The sequence below is a fragment of the Lactuca virosa genome, chromosome 2, assembly GCF_052849685.1.
Source record: "Lactuca virosa cultivar CGN04683 chromosome 2, Lactuca_virosa_CGN04683_v6, whole genome shotgun sequence".
In the NCBI taxonomy this organism is placed as follows: Eukaryota; Viridiplantae; Streptophyta; class Magnoliopsida; order Asterales; family Asteraceae; genus Lactuca; species Lactuca virosa.
The window spans coordinates 124,982,487-125,001,829 of record NC_136427.1 but is presented as its reverse complement, the minus strand read 5'-3'; positions in this window follow the sequence as shown (position 1 = coordinate 125,001,829).

Below are 19,343 nucleotides of genomic sequence, written 5' to 3'. Positions count from 1 at the left end.
AACCTTGATATTAGGTAAAGAATCTTAGAAAAACTATTACATACTTAAATTCCTTTCCATAAAATTGTAATTTGTAAGCGATACATATTTTGTTCGCGGTCGATAAAATTTTCTCTAATTTTAATATCTCTAAGATGGCCGCCTTCAGGCTGAAGGCAGTTTTTGTTTTTTAATTCGATGTTTAATTTCAATATAAGCAAATGAGAAATCTTAAAATATATGGGTATGTACGAAAAACATCTAGACATACTCGAAGAGGCCGTGAGAATTGGATGGAATGGTGAAGACGACTTGAAGTAAAAACATACTTAAATACGTAAAAATAATATGGTTATACATTTAAAATAAATAAACGTCTATATAAAAAACTTAAAAAAACTACATAAATACGTAAAAATACATATAAATACGTAATGCATAAAAAATAACACATAAAAATACATAAAAAATATGTAAAATACATATAAATACGTTTATACATTTAAATTACATAAAAATACGTAAACATATACATATAAAAATTTTAAAAATACATAAATATGTAAAAATAGATATAAATACGTTTATACATTATATACAAATTTTAACGAAATCTGCAAAAAAAAGTCTTATTATTTTGAAAAAATTAACGATTTTGTCTCATGAGGTTAAAAATGGCTAAAGTGAATAAATTAGCCGGTTTCTTGGTTTTTTATTCAAAAAGTTAAACAGTCGAGACTTTTCTCTTCAAAAAAATAAATTTAAGACTTTAATAAAAAATTTCCTAGAACATTGAAACTTTTCTAGAGATTTCCAATATCTTTTTTATATTAACGAAGGAAGTTGATAAATAAAAAAAGAATAAAGCTAATATGACAAATTATAAATGATTTAATTTTAATCATATTAATTTGACGACATCGATTATCACACACACACACACATATATATATATATATATATATATATATATATATATATATATATATATATATATATATATATATATATACTAGTAAAATGTTCGCGCGTTGCAGCGACGACGATTAGTTTCATTTTGACAACATGTGTTCAATTGTGGATTGAGTAATATGTTGTTACGATAGTGAATAAATTAGCCGGTTTCTTGGTTTTTTTATTCAAAAAGTTAAACAGTCGAGACTTTTCTCTTCAAAAAAATAAATTTAAGACTTTAATAAAAAATTTCCTAGAACATTGAAACTTTTCTAGAGATTTCCAATATCTTTTTTATATTAACGAAGGAAGTTGATAAATAAAAAAAGAATAAAGCTAATATGACAAATTATAAATGATTTAATTTTAATCATATTAATTTGACGACATCGATTATCTCACACACACACATATATATATATATATATATATATATATATATATATATATATATATATATATATATATATATATATATGCTAGTAAAATGTTCGCGCGTTGCAGCGACGACGATTAATTTCATTTTGACAACATGTGTTCAATTGTGGATTGAGTAATATGTTGTTACGATAGAAAATATAAGTATATTGTTGTTTTTTTAAAAAACATATTTTTGTTGTTCCTATTTATAATTAAAACATACATATAATATATGTCCTGAAATATAATTTATAACATCATAAACTTCTTATGTTACAAAACAAAATTTATGTAAAAATAACAAAAGAGAAACATCTTCATTCCTTCAAGAGTGTCCTCAGAAACGCTTTTCTTTCTTTATTCATTTCATCAATAAGAATGAAAATATCAAGTAAACAAACAAACACATGTCTGTCTTTTTTCTTACAACTCTGAAGATGTACTTTAGCCATATACCATTTGATCTTCGTGGGAAAGTGCTTAAGTTGTGTGGTTAGGTATAGATTTTCATCGAAACCATTGCTAATTTTATCCCGTATATTTAGCACTTTCTTCCATAGATGAAAATCCATGAACATGTTGTACCTCACTTCTTGAATGATAACATTTATTGATAGGATGACAGTTGCCATACTTGTTTCTAATATATTTTTCTTTTCTTTTCTTTTCTTATTTGCCTATGAAGTGGCAATATATTGCAACATAGTTAACGATAAGAAAGCAAATAACTATAGAAATAATGAAATAAAAATTAAAACAAAATAAAGATTACGGTACCTTGTGAAATCTATCTTCATGATGAGTGGTATTTAAAGGCACATTACACATATATGGTTTTAAATTATTATATTAACAAAACTGCTTATAACTACTCTAATATAGAACATGTGATTATGATTATATTTATAACTATTGCATACTGCTGCGAAAAGTAAACTGTAAGATTCATCAAAATAAAAAACGATCGAAGGCTATCCATCCAAATTAAAAAGCAAATTTATAACATCTTGATGTTGATGTACTTTCATTTTAAACCCTAAGTATGAGAAATTATTTCATTTTAGCCCTTGGATGTAAATTGAATGTAAAATTGAACCATAGTAGCATTTTCGTAATTTATGGGTGCTGAGTAGGAACGTTGGGCCGCCACCGACCCCAAACCCTAATATTCAGGGTTTGGACCCTATTTAAGCATCCTTAAGTCCCCAACTTGCCTTCTTTGACCAGCCTCCAACCCTCATTTCATCCTTTGCAACCCTAATCTCTTATGTGTGTTCCCTTTAGCTTGAAAGTGTGTGTTTTGGTATGTTTGAAGCAAAGAGAAGAGTGAAGAACCAACTTGGAAGATCAAGACCACATAGATCCAGAAACACCTCACCTCCAAGCTTCATTTTGTGGTATAAAGTTCTGAACTTGGTAATCATATCTCTAGATCTTGTTTATGTTAGAAGTTTATGCTTATTAGCCCCATTTTCTTGGTCCTTTTAAGTATGAGCTACCCTAAACCAAATGAGTTGTCCTTTTGGATGTTTTAGGGTAGTTTAAGTGATAAAAATGTGATCTTGGACCTTCCTTTCACTCCATGCAAGTATTAAGGTGTCTTAATAGGTTAAGGAGTTGAAGTTTTAGTTTTTGGGCACTTGCTAGCCATGCAACACCATTAAGTTGGAAACTTTATGGTGAAGGACATTAGTTTAGGGTCAGATCTGAGAATTAGACGAAAGAGATTAAAGGAATAAGCTATTAATAAGAAGGATTGAGACCTGGTTGCGAACGTTGGGCGTTCGTGGTCAAGCCTCACGATCTGGTCAAGGTTCTGGTACGCGTACCAGATGTCAGATGTATACGTTTGATGTTCATAGCCATGTTGATCAAGTTTGACTTTTGACTTGTTGACTTTGACCAGAATTTGACCAAGTTTGACCTAAGGGTATTTTGAATGGTATTTGATCTTGGTCGCTATTTGATGAATAGGTGACGGGTAGAGCTGACATTTGGAGCGGAGACATATTCAACTATTTATTCAGACTGAGAGGTGAGTTTTCCTCACTATACTCGTGGGTCGAAGGCACCAATGTCGGCCCACTAGGTTGTGTTATGTATTCTGGTATAGAGGATGTTGCTATACTGTAGTGATTGGTAGATCTGTATGATTACCTGTACTTGCTGGTTATATGTTTATGTTATTTGTTGCACATGTCGACATGTTATGGTTTGTTGGGTTGAGGCGGTCCTGCTTTATGCTCAAGGCCAAGATACCCGGGGTGGTCCGGATAGGCTGTAGGCCCTGCGAGGATATCCAGTTAAGCCGAAGGCCATGAGAGTAGCGGTCCAGTCATTCTGAAGGCTTGGAGAGAGGTCCAGATAGGCTGTAGGCCCTGCAAGGCGGTCCGGTCAGGCTGAAGACTCATCTATGCATGCTATTGTTTGTTATATGTTTGTGTGGTGGTACTTTGGGAGAACTCACTAAGCCTTGGCTTATAGTTTCAGTTTATTGTTTCAGGTACTTTGGGGGAACTCATTGTTGTTGGAGTGTTTTACATCTTTTTGCGCCAATTTGTACCGTTGTTGAGTTGAAAATTTTTCTCGGCGACTTGGTGTAAAGTCTTGGAAAGCTGTAGAATCTGTGGTTGTTCTTTTGTTGGACGGAATTGCCCTCTACTGTTTGTCTTCAACGACAAGATGGTAGGCGGTTCCGAGGGTAGGAGTGGGCTTCATGGATAGAATTTGGGTTCTAATGGTTCTGAATTCACCATTTAAACCCATCAAAAACTCATACAATCTCTCCTTCTCTTTAGCTTCGTTCAATCTCTTCCCAATATCGCAATTACATTTATTGCAATTGCACCGTGGGGCGGGAGAGACCTACTGAATCTCATCCCAAACACTTCGTAACTTGGTGTAATAAGCAGAAATGGACATACCTTCTTGATGGGTGTTAGTGAGAGACTTCTTCAATTCATAAGCTCTTGGTGTACTCTCTTTTCCAAACCTTTCTTGCAGATCAACTCATATTTCTGATGCAGTGTTTGCATATTTTACGCTGCCCCTAATGTTCTTCTCCATAGCCGTGGTCAACCATCCCTTCACCATGACATCACATCTCATCTATGGCATGTATTTGGATGATTTGTCTTCTAATTTCTGAATCGTCCCATCGATGAAGCCAACTTTATTTTTGGCGAACAGGAAATTTAGCATCTCATGTGACCAATCGATATAGTTGTTGTCTGTGAGGGGATCGTTCACTTGCATTTGTCTTGGATAATAGGAGGTATGAATATATTATGAGGAATTGGCGCCAATAATGTTGTTTTCGTTTGTGTTGGATGAATCTTCTCCTCCGGTCATGATGAAGTCGTCGGAGGCTTCTTAGGAGACAGATCTATAAGACTATCTCTGATACTATAAAGATTTTAATATTGCCAAAAGTTAAATGATTTCATTCATGCCCAAGGTTTAAATACATAATAACAACCGAATAAAAGGAAACGATTGGAAAAGATAAGCTAGAAAAACTAAACAAGATAAACTAGGAAATTCTTGTAGATCAACCCATATTTCTGATGCAGTGTTTGCATATTTTACGCTGCCTATGATGTTCTTCTCCATAACTGTGGTCAACCATCCCTTCACCATCACATCACATCTCATCCATGGTATGTAGTTGGGTGATTTGTCTTCCAATTTCTGAATCGTCCCATCGATGAAGCCGAATTTATTTTTGGCGAACATGAAATTCAACATCTCCTGTGACCAATCGCTATAGTTGTTGTCTGTAAGGGGATCGTTCACTTGCATTTGTCTTGGATAATAGGAGGCATGAATATAGTATGAGGAATTGGCGCCAATAGTGTTTTTTCTTTTTTGTTGGACGAATCTTCTCCTCCGGTCATGATGAAGTCGTCAGAGGCTTCTTAGGAGACGGATCTATAAGACCCGCTCTGATACCATAAAGATTTTAATATTGCCAAAAGTTAAATGATTTCATTCATGCCCAAGGTTTAAATACATAATAGCAACCAAATAAAAGGAAACGATTGGAAAAGCTAAGCTAGAAAAACTAAACAAGATAAACTAGGAAATTCTTGTAGATCAACCCATATTTATGATGCAGTGTTTGCATATTTTACGCTGCCCCTGATGTTCTTCTCCATAGCCGTGGTCAACCATCCCTTCACTATCGCATCACATCTCATCCATGGCATGTAGTTGGATGATTTGTCTTCCGGTTTCTGAATCGTCCCATCGATGAAGCCAACTTTATTTTTGGCGAACAGGAAATTCAGCATCTCCTGTGACCAATTGTTATAGTTGTCTGTGAGGGAATCGTTCACTTGCATTTGTCTTGGATAATTGGAGGCATGAATATAGTATGAGGAATTGGTGCCAATAGTGTTGTTTTCATTGTTTTGGACGAATCTTCTCCTCCGGTCATGATGAAGTCGCCGGAGGCTTCTTAGGAGACGGATCTATAAGACCCGCTCTAATACCATAAAGATTTTATATTGCCAAAAGTTAAATGATTTCATTCATGCCCAAGGTTTAAATACAGAATAACAACCGAATAAAAGGAAACGATTGGAAAAGATAAGCTAGAGAAACTAAAAAAGATAAACTAGGAAACCAGATAATTTGGTGGGCAAGAAGACTTGGCTGGCAGTTGGTTGGCATAATAAGGAGAGCTGATAATAAGGAAAGTCGATTTCTTTATAATCTACTCTTATCATAGTAATCATGTTATTCATGTTATTTTATACTAACTAGATTATGACCCGCGTAAAACGCGGGGGAGCATATCAAAAAATATATATAAAGTTATAAAAAGTCGACACAGTAAAAAAAAGATAACGTAACATAAAGAGACTTCGTGTTATTGATTATATTGAAATGTCTAAAAAATAAAACGGAATGTGTGATTATCTATAATCGTTGAAGGACCTCTTTGTAGACAATATTTTTTGTTTTATTGGTTGGACGATCTTCCTCGTCACATATGAGTACCTTCAAGCCTTTTTTACTTGTCACGCGAGAAACATCTACATATAACTGACCATGAGTGAAGACGAATCTACGCAAATACAATCCAACAGTTGATAATGATTGTCATTGACTCTTGTTAAACACATGTGACTCAACTAAGTAATATGGATGTTTAAAGGGATAAACTAATAGTTTAAAAAAAAATACAATAGTACACAAATTTAAAATTAAAATTATTGCCATCAAATAGTCGGTTTACATAAAATACAAAAAATGAAATCTTACAAATGACCATCTTGCCCCTTTACTTATTGCAATACAAAAAAAATACATGTTTTATATAACGTATTCATCAACTACACTTTTAGATGACAATTCCATTAGCCCCCTATTTTTTTTTCTTTTATTCATCAGTTACTATTAAAATAAAAAAAATAATATTTCATCTTATTATATCATTTTATTCCATGAAATCCAATCAATTATAAAAATATGAGAAAACAATATTACTTGCCACAGTAAATGGTCAGATGTGAGGTGCTCATTAGAAAAAAAAAGCAGTAATCACTAAATGGAAACGAACATATGCACATATTTAACAAAAACAAAAAAAATAAAAAAAAACAGAAAAAAAAAGTTGAAGTAAGTAAATAGCAAATATGTCAAATTGACAACAGTCAATAATTTAAAAAGAGCAATACAAATAAAAAACAGAATAAGATTGTATTTATGATTCAGAAGTATACTACTATTCTTTTGTAGGGACAAAATGGTCAACTGGACAATTTTCTTTTATGAAAATGGTAAACTTTACAGTTGAAAGGGGCAAATATGTCAAACTGATAGCAGTCAATAATTTAGAACAATAATACAAATATAAGAACAGATTATGTTCATTTGTAGAAAATGAAAGTATCCTACTATGAAGGGATAAAAAAATTGTTTTCCAGATTTGCCCGTTGTATGAGTAGTACCGAATGTTGCATTATCGATTTTCCATAAAGACAAAAGTGTGTGAAATTGAAACTCTTTTTAATTCAGAATGTTTAATTTAAATAAAAACAATAACAACATTGACATAGACATTAAATAGTTGGAGGAAAACGAATAAAATCAAAATAAATGGTTTTATTGGAAACACATCTATTGAAATAACAAATTAGATTAATGTAAAGATTGAGGTTTGAGTTCATGAAAGTGTGCGGTGATTTGAGAACAAGAATTGAAAGTGTGAAATAAAAAATGATAAGCCATAGAAGTACACACAGTTGATCGTCGATGACAAGGTTGGAAAAGTTTTTGCTTTATTTTTCTGCAGAGGAAGTATGTCAGCTGTTCCTGCGTAAATTGAAGAATAAAAAGGTTAGAATTATGTATTATGTATAGAAGATATATAACGATAAAAAACAGGAAGTAAATAAACTAAAATGCATTTTAAGTTTAAATTTGAAATAGAAGATAACGTACCTTATAAGTTCCTTTTTGTAGAGATATCATTTGACTTATGAAAAGTCGTTTATTATGTATAATATCAATTAGAATCAATTAGAAGGATTAATATGGTAATCAATTAAATATTCCAAAATGTGAATAAAGATTCTATAATTATATACTATTTGAGTTGTATTTGGGGAATATGATGTCATCAATTTGATCTAAGGGTAGAAAACATTAGATTGAAATACAATCAAGAGCCTTTATTGCTTCATTGGTGAATTAAGGGTTATCTTTTAATAATATTTAGAGATACTTCCTTTGCTTCTGTTTCAAAGTCATCAATCTCTTCAAAGTAAGCTCTTTACTGCACAACAAATTCTTCCGGTAACACATATTCTTCAACACTCTCCTTTGATGAACATCTTTTCTATAAAAAAAATATAAGTTACACTTTCCTGTGATTTCTGATACCGTATGGTTATTAATCTTACCTAATATTCTTCCATCCACAAAGGCTGGTTGGTGTGGGCTCAGCGAGGGGCTCGGCAAGCTCAGCACACACCGGGTCGACCCCTCGGCTTGCCGAGCCCGACTCGGCATTACAGTTCATATATGCGGAATATTGATGACTAATGGGAAGACGGGGGTAGCTGGCAACGACTATTTCCATTAAATTTTTTATACTCCTATAAATACTACAACTTCAACTCATTTTAACTCATAACATCCAATTTACAACTACAATATACTCTCTCAAAATGTCTTCTTCGTCGTCTTCATCAGGCATGTTTGATTCCTTGCTTGAAACGACTATAGAGGTTATTCAGGAGGCGGAGCAGATGATCGAACGACTACAAGAAGAAAATGCTGAGAATGCACGCCGGAGGAAGAGAAGATACATATAAAGATTTCGTGAGGCGGCTAATGATCGACTCATGCAAGATTACTTTGTGGATGACGCCACCTTTATAGGATATTATTTTCGTCATCGGTTCCGTATGCATAAATCTATATTTTTGCGTATAGTCAACGACGTCACGGCAGTGTGTCCATTTTTTCAACAACACCGAGATGCTAGAGGTACAATTGGTTTTCTTCCTATACAAAAATGCACCGCTGCACTTCATTAATTAGTGTATGCCACTTTCCCCGATGCACTAGAGGAGAACCTTAGGATGTCCGGACGTGTTGCACGAACTAGCCTTCACAAATTTTGCAAGTATGTCATGAGATTATATGGTCCACGATATCAGCACAAACCTACTTGTACTGACATCCAACAATTGTATGCTCATCACTTAAACGTGCATGGCTTTCTTGGAATGTTAGGAAGCCTAGATTGCCTCCACTGGGCATCGGGTTGTTATCCAAATGCCCATAAAGGGCAATACACCCGAGGCGATCATGGTTATCCAACCGTTATACTTGAAGTGGTGGCATCACGGGATATGTGGATATTGTTGGGTTTTTATTCAATAATCCGGTTTCACAACCGGTAGAAATGACAACGGAAACTTTAAAAATGTTGAATAAAACTAAAACTATTTTACCCACTAAGGATCATTTTGCAAGAGTTAGAAAGATTAAAACAACCATAGAAGGGAAAGCATAACAACCTTTGATGACTTTGATCCTCATGGGAGGTTGGAAGTTGATGAAGTGTGGCATGAAACTCTAAAGAAAGAGTTATCTACAAGTATCCACCAAGAAAGAGTAGAACCATCAAAACTTGCTAGTATTTACTTGTAATTTGTTATTCGTAAGCCTTTGAAATAGATAACAAATATATGTTCAAAGGTGAAGCAATAAAGGGACTTTTTCTAGCATCAAAATGAAAGAGAATGGAGAAGAAGAAGAGCCTTCAAATTCCAAAATTTGGCAATCCTCTAGAGAGCATGGAGCTCTCGGATTTGGTTTTAAGAAGAGGAAGAAGAAGACTTGCATAAAGTAAAAGGAGAGACAACTTTGTCCCAAGCATAAAGTATCAAAAAACCCTTCCATGCTCTCTCTTATATAATGGCCAAAAAGTGAAAGGATACCATAAAGTAAAAGGAGAGACAACTTTGTCCCAAGCATGGCAAAAGAAGACCATGCTTGGTCTTCTTCATAGTTTTCAAGAAAATCATGCACAAAAGAAGACAAAAGTGGTCTCATGGCTAGTTTGTATACACATACATGTTTTCTTTATAAAAATCAATCATTTTTATAAAGAATTCCCAACACACACACACACACACACATATATATATATATATATATATATATATATATATATATATATAACAAGTCATATATAAATATCTTATTTTATATAAAACTATCTTTTATATAAATTGTAACTAGCTTATTTCATATAAAACTATCTTTTATATAAATTGAACTAATTTATTAAGATATAAATATAACTTATAAATAATCATACTTTATGATATATTTCATAAGTTGTTATTTCTCCAATAAATATTATTTCCATAAATAATAAATTCCCAATTAGTAAAATATTATTTTCATGAAATAATAATTTGCCAATTAAATACAAGTGTTGATATATTTATTAATAATCAAATTATACTAATAAACAATCAATTGACGGTAACTTGTTATATGGTGTGACCCTATAGGATCATATATTATTAGCAATATCAATCTATAATGACTCTTGGGCATACAAGATCTTTCAATCCCCCACTTGCACAAGACTCATCATAGATTGATATAGACAGTGGTGAACGTCTAGCAACATTTCACTGCTCCCAATAACATATGACGAAGAATGCCATTCATCAACATCTAATTCCCAAAATCTCTAAGCTTTAATTGATGTATTAAGGTAAGTTTATCAATTATCCCTTTGTTACATACATCTTGTTGAACATGAGCCTTGGATCGCAATCAGTCTCATTTTGTAATTCAACTTTGGGTAACGTGCGTTAGATGTCTAACTCTGAACACATAAGAGGAACAAATCCCATCTTGACTACATAAGCCTCTTGCATAGTTCACACCATACTCGGATATGACTTTATAACTGCCCGGTCAAGGAACAACATTTGGTCATATCAAAGCACAACACTCCCTACACTTAAGTCCCACTATGTATCTCAGGTGTTAAGGATACAAAGATAGTACCTTTAGTCAAGTATCACTCATAACTGTGATCTATGAGATGATCTTGATGCGGGTCTGTTCAGTACTAGTTCTCTGACAAGTACCTATGAAACTTGGTTGCAACCACTTGCCTACTTTCATCTAGTGAGAGTCAACCAATCCATTTCATATTAGTCTTACTTCATAATTGCTCCCACAATCATGACCGACTATGAACCTTTAGAATAATAAGATTATTCATGGATTAAACATGTTAATATAGAACACAACAAGTATTGATGTAATGATCATATCCTAGTATATCAAAACATTATTTAATAGTTGTTGTTACAATGTTCCAATATCCAAATACTAAATTCAAATCAAAATCCCATTAATAGAATAATAAAAGTCTTATGGCTGAAGTGTGACCACTCATACTTAGCTTAAAAGGAAAGACTTTATTAATGAGTTCGACTAAATTTAATTTGTGTGAATTTTGCGAATACAATTATCTCCATATTTGACATTACTCTGAGTATAGTTAAATATTTTGGAGAATAAAATTGGTGCCCGTATGTGACATAGAGTTTCTTAGCTTGATTAAGTACACTCTATTACTCACAAAATATTTCTAGGTTATCCCTGAATGGAAGGATTCAACCTAGTTTTTCAATGATCTAGTTCATCCAATTATATTTGATTTCAACTTCTGAAAAGTAGTGTATTCTTATTTAATAGATTGTGCTATTTTGTTTTGCTTGGACCTCATTCCAACTAAACTTACTCTTCATTCCATAATAAAGTCATAATCCAATTATAATTCATAATTATCTATATTTATTTAGAAATCAAAATCATATGTAGCTCTTTACATTAAGATTTTATTCTAAACTAATTTTATCATGTACATTCTCTTAGCTCTTCTTAAGTACTCTTAGAATGTTCTCACAGCTATCTAGTGACTTAAGTATGTATTCAGTTTTGTATCTCATGATATGACATAAACGTTGGATTCATTTGCCAAGCAAATAGAATATAAATCATTTTATCTAGCTCAAACCTATGTGCTAGATCCATTTTAGACAAAATCAAAAATGGTGTCATGTGACAATGTCAAGAATCTTCCAAAGGAATCTTGTATCCTGACCTCTTTCAAGATATTGTCATTTCATGCAAAAAGAGTTTTAAAACCTTTAACATTCATCTTTATCTATCTCTTATATATTTTACATTCCAAGAATGTCTCTTGTCATTTTTAAGTCTTTCATTTTAGAAATACTTTCCGGTTCAAGGTGAAAAACACCTTGCATAGTCGGAATATCATTTCAAATGATTAAGAATGTCTCTTTCATACAAGATTAGGAATATCACTATCCTCCCACTAGTTCTTAGTAAACACACACACGTTCTTTTTCATTTTTGATATAAGAGAATACCTTGTATCTTTATATTAAAATGACTATTCCAACCTTGAGATGTTTGCTTTATATCCATAAGTGGATCCTAAGCCTTAGACATTTGGTTAGGATAACATGGATTAAGAAAACCTCCAGGCTAAGCTATATAGATATCTTCTAGTAGATGTCTATTAAGAAAAGCGGTCTTTTTTGAAATCTATTTGCTATATCTCATATTAAGAATATGAAGTTATAGTAAATAATATCCTTGTTGATCTTATCATAGCTACTTGTGAAAAAGTTTGATCATAGTCAATGTCATGAGTATGATAAGGACCATAGTCAATGACATGAGTATGAGAAAATCCTTATATAACAAGTATTACTAAATTTGTATATATATCCATGTATATATTCCTTCTAGAAGAATCTCTTACTCCTTTTAGCCTTGCTATAGAGAGAAAGATTAATCAAGCCCATACTTGATTATTAAACATTGATTAATCTCAATGTTCATGACTCTAAGTCATTTGTCAGATCCAAGATCTTTTTAACTAGAAACCATTAAGAACTCATCAATGAGAGATTCCACATTTCTCAAGACATAGATGATTTCTACCATTCTTGTGAACAATTTGTGTTCATGAATAGCTATTATTCATGTTCAACAATTCCTTGTTGAAACTAGTGCCAACAATTGTTACATCCGGCTATGGTTCTTGAGCTGCTTCAAGTTCCACGTGCCCCCACTTGCTTTGTCATTAGAAGCTTGCTTTCTGCTAACTCAGCTTTTAGATGAATAAATGAATTTATTCTTGGCGGGTTTGTATATAATAATCTAAATGCCCTTTTAGAATATTCTACAATTATGTAATTAGTTGGTGTTTGTATTCTAGATACAATTAATAGTGATTGAAGTATAATCCCACAAAGTTTAAAAGGAGGACATTTATACCGATTAGAAAGTAAACTATATCAAGTAAAGTTTAATTCACCCTTTATCATCACGAAGTCTTTAGATGGTACTATTGGGTTGTATCTTGTGCTCAATCATAGACATTCATTAGAAAGGAAGTCATATACTAGAATGTATAGTTCCTTAATAATTATTTTCTCTACACTTTAGTGAAAATATTATTAGGAATCTTTTATATATAAATAAGATTCACATATGACAAATAAAATACATTATTTGCCTTCAAAGATCCCTTTCTTGAAGTTGGAATATGTGGATTTCATTTTTACAATAAAGATAACAATGTCATGGATAAGCTTGATTTAAAACAAGTTTAATTCAAAAGTGCTTGCATATAGAACTTAATTTTATTTATAGAATGTTGATATTTACTTTATAATTCTATTAAGATATCTAGTCTCAAAAATAGAAGTCAATCATTTTAGCATATGAGTATTATCGTTATGAAAAACGATCTAGTAAATAATCAAACATTTAAATAAATAAGTGAGACATAAATATTTAGACATGCTAAATTTAAAACATACATTGTTCCAAAACAAACATAGTTTTATATTACAAGCAATTTATGTTCTAAGCATAAATAATAAACTAAACTTCGAGAGTGTAGTTCCAACTTGCTTGTGCTCAGCTAGTTACTCTTTTGTAAATATTTGCAATCAAGTTACAAATATTAGATTAACATTTAAGTACCAAGTACTTGAGCATTACACGAAAAGTATGAGCTCTATCCAGTAGATACCTGAAGTACTAGTCTCTTCCAGACTTTCTTTCTAGATAAGAGGAGCAGTTCCTCTACCAGTGTCCAGTTTCTTTACAAAAGAAACAAGATCCATCTATATGGGCCTTATTGGATTTCTTGGGCTTAAAGGTGTTCAGTCCATAAAACATGGGCCTCCTGGATCACACAAGGTGATTCTTTTAGCCTTGCATTATTCAAATGTTTAAACTAGCTTTAAATAAAATATCACTGTATTTATTGGAATATTGTTTGACCTGTTATATCATCAGATATATGTTTAAACTATCCAAAACTTCCAAGAAGTCATGAATATTTGTTCCTAGTATGATGTTAGAAGTATCTTGAGCATCATAGTTATGCCTTTACTAGGTAACATATTTAGGTCTATTACTCAAATTAATTTGTTCAGGATTAGGACCTTTAAGTGTATACAATTTCACATCTCTCATGAGATTGTCTATTAAGACATGAACCCATTCATTGAAGTTGTATCTATTGAATGTTATTGTTGCATTAAGTCATTTAAAGAGAAATGACAATTCATGGTTATGAGAGTGGATTATATATCTACAAATTTTTTAACAAAATTCATTTAGTATTTTCAATATTTAATCTTTAGTAATTAATACCCCTTTTAGTTTCTAAAAAAATTAATTATCTGACGAGACTCTTGTAATTCCACTCGATGAAATCGAGATGAATGAGAGTTTTAACTTCGTGGAAGAACCAGTAGAGATCATGGATAGGGAAGTCAAAAGAACCAAACAAAGTCGCATCCCCATAGTGAAGGTCCGCTGGAACGCCAAGCGGGGACCTGAATTCACTTGGGAGCGAGAAGATCAGATGCAACAAAAGTATCCGCATCTTTTTCCTAGTCCATGATTGTACTCTATAGAAATAATTTCGGGACGAAATTCCCTCTAACGGGGGGATGATGTGACAACCCGTTGTTTCTTTTTAATAAAGCTCTAATCTCTAAGTATGTTTATTCAATATATATGCAAAGTTATGGAATATCATGTTGAAATAGTATGGTATAACCTTCATACTTAACATAAAATCACATATGATTAGGCCTAACACACACTAGTTCAAAGTTAAAGGGGTTAGTTTGGAATTAATGCAAAGTAAAAGACATGAAAACACCCCAAAATAGGGTTTACGGCCAAATATCACTCCTAGATAGGAGTTCACGGTCCAAAAGTGAACCTCCCATGGAGTTCACGGTCCATGCCAAAAAGAGAATTGTTGTTTACGGCCGAGTGGAAAAAGAAACATGTGTTTACGGTTCAATTCATCTGTAAACACCCCTTAATGGGCTAACTTTCAATTCAAGCCCAATAAGCCATCCGTAAACACCTTAGGCCCAATCTCATTTCAACCGTAAACACCTCCTATATATATATATATATATATATATATATATATATATATATATATATATATATATATATATATATATATATATATATGTTTACACTCTGATTTATTCATTTCACACACTTCCAACCGTAAACACCCTCAAAATTCTCTCTGTGAACAGTGTCAAATCCTCTCAATCTTCAAGTGTTTACGCCTTCAAATCTTCATAATTTCCTTCAAGAACACTCATATACGCCTTCAAATCTTCATATGGCATTCATATCTTCATGATCCAACCGTAAACCCATTTTTCAACCGTAAACCCATTTTTCCAACTTTCCAATTTATTTCCTTATATTCCCAATTTAATTGTAAGTCCTCTTTCACTTAATTAAATAATTATCTAGTCCTATATATAAATTAATAATATTATTAATTTAAATGCGACATCAAATATAATTATTTTAGGGCAACGTTTATAGCGTGTACGCATACCCGGGGAATCGTCGCTACAACCCGCTAAATTCCGACTAACACGCATACAAGGTGAGTTCATACTCATACGTTTTTAATTTTTTTTAGGGGGAATACAAGTAAAATACACGGTTTATTGTGTTATACAAATATTTCAAATATTTCAAAAACCTTTGCAATTGTTTCACAACGAGTATTCACTACACTTTTTAAAATATTTTATATATTTTAACCCTTTTGTAATATGTCGAGCATAAGGGTATTCAACTTTTATATATTTAAATTGCAAACGTTTTCAATACTCTACATCACGTTTACATGGCATTACAGAACATTACAATTGAACTACAATTGGCATAGTTTTGAAATTACTACGTACTCTACTATGAACAATACTCAGAAACAAAACATTCATTCAAGGTATAATAGGTATAGTTTGGGACACACTATTCTATTTCACTACTACATGGATACTCTACTAAAATAATTATTAAATATAATTATTTTACGCTACAAGATAATACATACAATTTCCACTACAAGAGAACACTATAACACTATTCGTAAACTAGTTAATACAGGGTTGTGGGGTGTGACATCCCCAAAATCACGGCCAGAAAAGACCGGTTTCATTTATGCTTTTAAATAAAATCAGAGTAATCTTTTAAAGAAAACGGTTGCGGAATTTGTTCCCAAACAAGAGAATGTACTTTTCATTAAATAATAAAATCTCGGGATGTCATGTTCCGATACAGACCAAAAGCATAAACAGATTAAAATGGACCTTACAACAGTTATTTACAACTACTGGTCTATAATCCAGAATCTCTCGTCAAGTCAACCAACTTATGCTCTTGTGCCTTTACCTGTAATGCAAAGAAAACTGAGTGGGTCAGGCTTGGGAGCCTGGTGAGCATATAGGGTTTTCAACTCACAATAATACAATTATTATATTCAATCATCAAACAATCAACCCAATTACCCATCCCCATTATCTTCTTTATTTCTTAAGGTTTTACCCTAAGAATCAACTATCCTTCATTCATTCATTCCTAAGGATTGACCTAAGGAATTGGCACAAAATCCATTGCTACATAAGGCGCATCTGCCAACTTTATCCTTTAAGCCCCTCTGCCAGGATTACGACATTCACTATTAGGCGCATCTGCCAACATTATCCTTTAAGCGCATCTGCCAGGATTATCCTATAAGCGCATCTGCTAGTATTATGACATTCTCTAATTGGTGCGTCTACCAATATTATTCTTAATCATCTTACATACCTCATCATTTACCTCATCATTGATCACATACCAACTATCTCATCTACCCATGTTCTACCCAACATATTAGTAGATATAAAATACATATACAGTTTAACTCATTTAAAAACCTGCACCAAACGTTGCATTCAACACTATCTCAGATAAACAAATAATTTATTAACATATAGTACGTAATTCATAGCAAATACTTCATATTTATGTGTTAGAAGAAAGTAACTACACACTCACACAAAACATATACTTAATACCTCCAAACAATACTTGTATTAAAATCGTATTTTGAAAGGGACTATACACTCACACATATAAACAACAATATATATAAACACATATCACGTATTTCATAGCAAATACTTAATATTTATGTGTTAGAAGAAAGTAACCACACACTCACTTGATAAGACAATGATCGGACAGCACCTCGTCTCTTAAAATAAACTTTTCCGATAAAACCGGGATGTTTTTCTTGAAAACCGGGCTTCTCGCGGGCAGAGTTTCAGCTCGGAAACTTTACTTCTCGGGATCTTCGGGACTTCGGAACTTGCTTCGGGGCTCGGGAATGATACCGGGGCTTCGGGGTAAAAGTTGCACGCAAAACGATGCAAAACGGGAGAGAGAGAAGAGAAAAGGAGCAAAATGGTCGGCTGCCCTCGCATCCTTTATATAGGGGCAGAAGCCTCGCATTACGCTGAGCGTAATGCTCAGCTACGCGGGTCGTAGCGCTTCGGAAACGTCACTGCATGCGTCATCGGAGCACTCGAGTGCGAGGCGGGTCACGCTTCGGTGTACGTTGGGCGTACAGCTCTACGCTGGGCGTAGTTCGGATAGGATCAGCGACTCCTTCGGATAAGCTTTGGTATGCATGCCACGATCTTCAAAAATTCATAACTTTCGCATACGAGCTCCGTTTTCGACGTTCTTTATATCCATGAGTAGGTGAGACTAAGCTCTACAACTTTCGTTTAGACTCCGTTGGCTAATTTTGACTTTATTTTTATTGTAATATTTTTAGTAGGCCGGGACAGGAAAACTCCGTTATAAATTCATAACTTCTTCATCTGACGTCCGTTTTCGTCTGTCTTTTTACCGTTGGACTACTAACGATGAGATCTTCAATTCTCATTTAGAAAGTTTCGGCTAGAAACCACTCGATCTCATATTCGAACTTCGGGTTGCATACTGCTAAGCTGAAACTTCGGAAAATCATAACTTCCTCATACGAAGTCAGATTTGGGCATTCTTTTTATGCACGCTCTCGGTTTAACTAATTCTACAACTTTCGTTTAGATCGCTAAGTCTAAATATCGCTCTATTGTAAATTTACTTTTTACGTCATTCAGCGTCGTGCCGGTTCTGTCGCGAAACTTCGACAGATCATAACTTCTTCGTTATAACTCGGATTTCGGCATTCTTTATATTTTCGGAAATCTTGTGACATATACCTCAACTTGGTTAAGATTATTCATTCGAAACAAACTTCCATCAAAAAGTCATTTTTGATGCTTATCGTCTCTAAATTGACTAGCCCGGATTTACGGGCGTTACATGGGGCACTACTTCGGGTACCTATCACGGTACAGGTTCAAGTCCCTATAAATTATAACCAGAGTCTCCAGGATGGAGAGCGTGAAATTTGTCTATATGTCTATACGAGACTGACAATCACACACTCAAACTGCTAGCTACAGTTAGGCAGGCATGCCTGGGGGTGTGAAAAATGTCATAAATACCGACGCCTGAAGAACGTCGTAGAGGCCACTAGGTCATATTAGTATGGTTATACGAAACTCACAACAGTAGAACTAAAACATTTGTTTACGAGGTTAACACTACTTCATTGGTTTTATTTTCATTAATAAAACTACGGTACACTACTTTTACTACTACTGGTGATATCCAGATATTTATACAAGGGTTTTCATACAAGCACTACTATGGTACACTATATCACTACAACCTACACTACTTTCACTACAACTGACGGTACCGAGTTATACATACAAATGTTTTAGAACAAACACTATTACAGTACACTACATCCACTACGACAGGTGGTAGCCTGGTATACATACAACAAATTTTCATACAAATACAGACACGATACACTATGTTCTAATACAAACACACTAATACGACATACTAATACAAAGAACAAGCTTGACTACATTACATTCACTATAGGAAATATGGGATTTTCTAGAGAACCAACACTATTGTTTTCAAAGTTCAAAGACAAGTTTTCC